Source organism: Anser anser (assembly GCF_964211835.1).
Source record: "Anser anser genome assembly, chromosome: 8".
Lineage (NCBI taxonomy): Eukaryota > Metazoa > Chordata > Aves > Anseriformes > Anatidae > Anser > Anser anser.
Window position 1 is genome coordinate 18,578,779 of NC_139728.1, and position 6,839 is coordinate 18,585,617.

The following is a 6,839-nucleotide window of genomic DNA, read 5'->3' on the forward strand; positions in this document are numbered from 1 at the left end:
GAGCAGTAAACTACAAAAGCTATGGAGAAGCAAGAGTCATCCTCCAGCCATGCTTGGATGCCATGTAGGAATTTAGAAGTGGCGTTACCTACAATTGCTTTAGTTTTTGGACTGGATGAATCAGACTATTGGGGAAGGCCATGTGACACTTATCTTGCTGTGAAGACATAATTGTTAATTCTCTGTGTGGTTCTAATTCTCATACCAAAAGACAGGCACGCACATAAATATGTATTTATTTGCTGTTATGCTAATTTTGTTAAAAAACATCAACAGTTGATCAGCTGAAAAATGTGTGCAATTTTGAAAGGCTTTTGAAAACATCCATGTCTGACTTGACCTTATGACCATTTTCTCCTTCAGGCAAACCAATATTATAACTAGAACAACACAAGAGGATGAACATTGTTGGGGAGCTGCTCACTGTGCCTGTCATACCCCGTTAATGCAACTTTGATTTGCCTTTGTTCTGACAGTAGCAAACAGCTGCTTGTAAATGAGCCACAGTCCCTGGGCTGCCTCCCATTATTCCACACTTTTGTTTGACAAGGTCACTTGCTGTGGGGATTTTGGGGAGATAGAGTGTGCAGCCTATAGAATTAGAGTTAAACCACAGGCAACCCAGCTTGAATGCTCTTATTTTTTTTTCATAGTGCCAGCAAAGCAAGAATAACAAAGAGAAAATCTTTTGCTCTGTGAGCAAGTCAAACTTTTCTTTTTCCCAGTGTTGATTTCATAATCCTAAAACTATCTTATAAAAAGCAAGTCATGTTTCCATAAATCCCCTTTCATTCAAATCTTAACAGAATTTATATAAAAGATGTATTTAATTACAAAACAGGATTAACAAAAACAGATTAATTTTTTTTTTATCCATCGCTACAATTCATTATGAGACAATACAAAGCTACACAGCTAACAGCAACTCTGACAAATGCTGAAGAAATGCTAAGAAACAATCTGAAAGATTTATGCCAGTTTCCACAGGAAATTGATTTATTTTTGATAGGAACCGAGACAGACCAGTCTTCCAGAAAGAAAAGCGTCTCATAAACAAATTATGGCTATGATAGCTGCCCATTTAAGGACTAGGAGACATTTCTTTGACTTGGAAGTTTTATAGTGGTGAATTAAACTGTAAAATCGGTATACAACGACATTAAGATACTATCTAGTGCTACCAAATCATCCTGAAACATTCATTTTCCATTTTGACCTGTGATCTTAAAGACAGTGAAAGCTGTCATTTAGGATAGCCTGTTTCTTTGTGACAATTGTTGCTTTTGAAGCCATGCATAAGCAAGGAATAGGTGGCAAATATTCAAAGGAATGGCTGGTACTATGGGAGGAGACAGCCAGTGGCAGTTTTCAACCACAGATGAATCGCTGCAGAGTGCTTACAAGAGTTACAAGTGAAGAAAGAAGAGGTTCTAACTTTAAAAATGTTTTTCAGACTCTTCAAGAAGGGTCACTGAAAACAATGAATGGAAATCAGTCCAAAAACCCTCCACAAAAGCCAATTGTGCTATTCCAAAGGGACGGTCACAATTGTTCAGATTTTTATCTCATCAGCCCAAAAAGTAGCTCAGCTCTTCCTGCTCTTAATTGTTTGTTTCCTAGTTTTTTGTTAAGCCACTGGAAGAAATAATGTATTAATCACAAAGGCATCCACATTAAAAGAAAAAGTTACAGACATTACTGTAATCTTTGTTTTAATTTCCAAGGCTTGCAGTGTTCTTAAAAGAAAAGTAAAGACTACTGTTAGGTACATAAGTTTACACATCTTCCCTGGACAGACTAAAAACTCTGGCTGAACTTAAAAGATTACATTTATAACCTCAGGATAGATGGATTTCTAGTCTCTACCCACTTTCAGCTAATTCAGCTTAAATCTCACTCTTCACCACAAATCCTTCAATAGCCACCTATGTGCAGACAAGTCTTTCCAAGTTTCTGTTGGAAGGAGCTCCTCATTGTCAAACAGCAGTTACAAACTGCATAGTATGTGACGTATCTGAAATATCTAACAGAATTACACTTGAATTATCCACTGCTAACAAGCAGTTAACAACAACAAAGTTTAATGATAATTCATGAGGACAACACCCACTTTCCAATAAAGCATGCTGGAAACATTCTGGTAGTCGACTGCTGGAGTGCAGGACAGGAGGTTGTTAGCCTCATTTGTATTCAAAGGCAGGCAAATCACTAAAACTCATTTACATCCTTCCATCTTTCTTAGTGCATGTCAACAGCAGGTGGTCTATCGATACTACCTTTGAAATAAGTAGGTGGTTTAAATTGCCTTCAAATTTCAGTAAAAACCCTGAATTATAGAATAGACCTTGAGTCTTAACTTTCCTGTTTTCTTTGTGTGGGCTGTAATAGAACATAAGTAAGTACAGCACTTACTCCGTTCATATATCAATCTACATTAAAAGATAAGTTTTATACTTAAACCTAGTCGCCTTAATCTTGAATGTTAGCAAAGACTTGCAGACATGACCAACTCAGCAAAGTGAGTTACAGAAATTTCCAAAGGTATGAGTAAAGCAAAAGAAAGGACTTCTGTGGATGATTTTTTTTTTCTAAATGCATGCATTTTTAGGATAAGCAGATGAAGACTGACCCTTGAAACTTCTGATGCATGTGTTTAAGTTTTCCTGCTGCTAAACCATTGGAAACTACTCCTTTGAATAGATTACTTTCAGTACACACTTCCAGGGACATATGTCTCCTATTTTTCTTTGTGGCACTGTGACTATTCCTAAAAGACAGTTTAAAAACACAAATGTCTGTTGTCAATCAGGACCAATTTCTGATGAAGTGAGAAGAAACACCACCTGAGACAGGAATCAAGGACATCTTCATACCCAAAAGAATACACAGCCAGCAGTAAGCAACATCGCAAATGTGTTTATACAAAACCAGAATAGATTAAAGTAACTAAAACCAGCATTTGGTTGTTTTTCCTCTGTGATGTTTGCTTTCACATTCTGACAACTCCCTCAGAATTTCTGTGAAATTCAGTGTCCATCAAAATTAATACTTTGATGTCTGGCTTCAAACTTCTATAAAGAATGCTGTCTTTTGAAAGCAAACACAGAGGTCAGTAATAACTCCCCAGACTGTGCAGATTATAGTAAATTAGCACATTTTAGAGAATGGGCACAGAAAGCATGATACAACGTCCCAGTATCCCTGAAAGACAAAGCTGGGATCAGTCCCCACAAATCCACTGCAATATTAGAATGCCTGTTTACTACTGTATCCGGCCTCAGTTAAGTGTTAGAAAAAATGAACATGCACAATTCATTTACAGATTTAAACAACATTTGATTGCTTATAAATACACATTTTTGGTTGTACAGAGGGCCTTTTGCTACGCAAAAAGAGGTCGGCATGCTGAAGATGCCCCCCAAGGTATGAAACATAAGGGAGCACATACTTTACAAGGAGTTAAAAGATTGTTTAAAGACCAGGACGGTCATTAAGCTGTATTTACTGTCTAGACAGGAATAGCTCCACCTAACCATTCCCAAAGGTTGTTAGCATTTCTAAAAATTAAGCAGCAGCAGGAAAAGGTTAAGATCAACTTACTAATTAAGTTACACTCACAGAAATCTGGAGAGGGGAAGGGAATGTAAATCTGAATGACAACCCTGGGTTTGAGTACCAGTCCTCAAATACAGGTCTTCCTGCACGAAGGGAAGCCATGGGTCTGCGTGCAAGTTTGATCCCCAGTCACAGGATTGCACAAAAACCCTACGAGCTTGAGACAGACAAAAGAAACTCCTTGGGGTTTATCTAAATTACTGGTAGGCACAAGCAGTGTTTTTAATTTTATTTCTGTGCTGTGAAACTGCTGTCTGCCTTTAAGCATGGTAAATGCATTCTCTGATCCATTTTCCCTTTTGGTCTTAAAAGGTGGATTCAAGATAACTGCCAAACAATGAAGCATGCTCCACTCCTAAATTATGATGTTAATTTTAGGATAAAGGCAGAGATTTAGTTAACTTCCATGGTGCTTAGCAAGTCCCAAGGGTACTTGATGGTAAAACAGAACTCCTCCACCAAGCTCCACTGGCAGTAAATGAGATAAAAGATCTCGCCTGGTGACAAGCGTTCCTCATACATTCCTTTGCAAGTGGTGAGACAGGATTTTCCCATATATCCCTCAGACTCCCAGAATGGACAGAAGCTCTTCTGCACTACAGGTTCATGTGTAAATCTTGAAGAAAGCTCAGAGAGGTCCTTGGTTTCAATTGGCACACAGTGCTCCTAATATGATACGAAATATCATTTGTGTTTTTTTACATACTGGAGATGAAGGTAGCCTGTTGATGCAATAATAATTGAATCCCAAGCCAAGAATAACTGCATGAGCAAAGAATGCCATCCACACCTTTGGAAACTGAATGGATTACACTGCATTTGTAAATCGAAGTGTTCTGAATCACTTAAATTTAAATTGCTGTTTAATTCAAAGTTCAATAATTTAAATCATCAGAAAGAACCCCGTATTTAGAGAATCAATTTATTCTTATTTAAATCTATTTGTATTATTAAAGAAAAGGTAACTTGGTGATCGATACTCAAACATATTGATAAAAATTGACTTAGATTGAATTTACACTTCCATTTGCCACTTTCTATATATATCAGTGATGTTTTGGTTGAGGTTTTTATATTCTTCCTCTTTTGTTATACTAGAAAGGGAAAGTGAATCTTTTTTTCTTAATTAAATGAATATCAAATTCTTACTCTTAGTTGTATGTTGAACCTATATGGGAGAAAAAAAATACTAAAATTCAACCAAGCATACACCTCCTCAGATGTTGTGTATTACTGCCATTTAAATTAAACTATTTGCCTAACTTGTTTATATTACATATGGATATATTAAAAAAGCACATCATTTTCTAGAATGAAAAACCGAATTGTTTGGTTATAGCAACCAAGTCATCTAAAATGTTAAAACCACTTTAATCTCATCCTTTTATATCCAGAAATTTACTTAAAGATCAGAAGAAAAGAAAACAAAATATTTCCTGCTTTCATTGTTTCTAGGTAATTTTAACTCTTAACAAATTTGTCTCATAAGTAAAAAAAAAAAAAAAAAAGAATAAATGGAAATGAAATCACAAACTATTTCTGCAGAAGACAGCACTTATGCCTAAAGCTAGTTTAGCATCTCCCAAACTTTTGTTCCAGATCAATGATTTCACCACTCCTGTTTCTTAGATGCAAGCTGGTAGTGCTTGAATGTTATGTGTGCAAACCAAGAAGTCCCTGTAAGGGAACCACAGTATCTGGAAGCAGCACTGTGGTGTGCCTGGCCGCCCCTCCCTAGATTCTTCCCCCACACACACTTTGGTTGTCTTCCTTCCTTTCCATCCACAGGGGAACTAATAAACCCAGCTCTGACTCCTAACATCACTACTTCACTACTGCTAAACAGACACTAATGACATTTTTTTCCCTTCTTTCTCCTGCTTCCCTGTGGGAAAGATTCATAATAAACTTTGCATATGGTACTGCCACTCTAACTGGGGAGAAATAATAAACTCTGCAATTCCACCTCTTCTCTGCCCATCTCTCTGGGAGGGTAGATTAATGGTGAGCCTACATTTTCTCTCCACCTCCCTCAGATAAAAGGTTAATAAACCACTCAGCATTTGCTTTTCGTGGAAATGATATGTGGGGATTAATTAGCATTTCCTAGGTAACACATTAATACCATTGTGAGTTCTCAATACCAGGTTGTTTCAGAGACCTATTATAAAACTTTAACCCAAAGGCAGTTGAGGATTCTTTCATTTTAGGGCTGAACAAATAAATTTTGGCTATGACTACAGATCTAACTTGGCCTAGAATTCAGCACATACAGGGTACTGTCATTTGATCAGAAGCATGACCAGGAGCTAAATGGCCTAGTTAGAAGCGTTAATTCACTTTTGAGATCACTGGCAATAGGCCTGTATGCTTTAAGACAATTTATCTTTGATCATGGTTGGAGGATACCTACCTACATCAGCATCAGGATATTCTACAGCTGCATCTTGCATAGTTTCTTGTACCCTCCATAAGCAAATTAGGTTCAACTGTTAGCCCTTAATGGCCCTGTAGTTGGCTACGCTGTAGTAATACAACAAAACAGAAATGTTGTTTATTACACAGGTATCCAAGTGTTTTATTTGATCCTGTGCTAGTTACTGTGCAATGACGGCTCAGAAGCCGGGGCTCACCCTCTTCCCCTATCAGCCCTGTTACTGCCCTGGCCCTAGAGACTCCTCTCTGCATATTTGTGCTATTTCAACAGGAGGGGCAGAGCAGGCCCCTTCAGCCTGGAGCTTAGGGTGGTCTCAGAAGAGATGGATGTTCATTTCTGTCAAGTGTAGAGGACACTCTCCAAGTTTTCAGTTCCTTGCAACTGCACTGCGGTATTTTTGTGCAAAGGTGGGAGATGGCACCAGCAGCAAGGAGAGACCCACCCCTGACACATTCATCTTTGAAAGAGGGCAACTGCAGGAACAAATGCTGATTTTCAGGTGGAAGGAGGTGCCTGAAGTAGTCCTGAGTGCTAACTCTAAGTCAGAAAACAGAAAAAAACATTTTTTTTTCTTTTCCCCTGTTTATTACTAAACAGGAAACCCTGTTTCCTACTGGCTAGCAGTAGGCAATTCTGGGTCAGACCCCAAGAAGCTTCAGATCCAATTCAAGGGTAACACAAAGGTACAAGGAGAATAACAATGGCAAGGGACCAAATGCCTAACGTTAAGAAGAAAACTAGATGTCTAAACTTCAAAGTTTCCATACTAACATTGCAAATGTCAAAA

General features: G+C 37.9%; 1 protein-coding gene and 1 long non-coding RNA gene across 21 annotated transcripts in view; one reads left to right on the forward strand and one right to left on the reverse strand.

The window, feature by feature from the left end:
• ADGRL2 (adhesion G protein-coupled receptor L2) overlaps positions 1 to 6,839 on the reverse strand; it is a 388,201-nt gene that overhangs the window by 91,832 nt on the left and 289,530 nt on the right. The window lies entirely within an intron of this gene.
• The window catches only part of LOC310903310, a 38,740-nt gene that overhangs the window by 10,251 nt on the left and 21,650 nt on the right, over positions 1 to 6,839 (forward strand). The gene's annotated exons all lie outside the window — the stretch shown is intronic.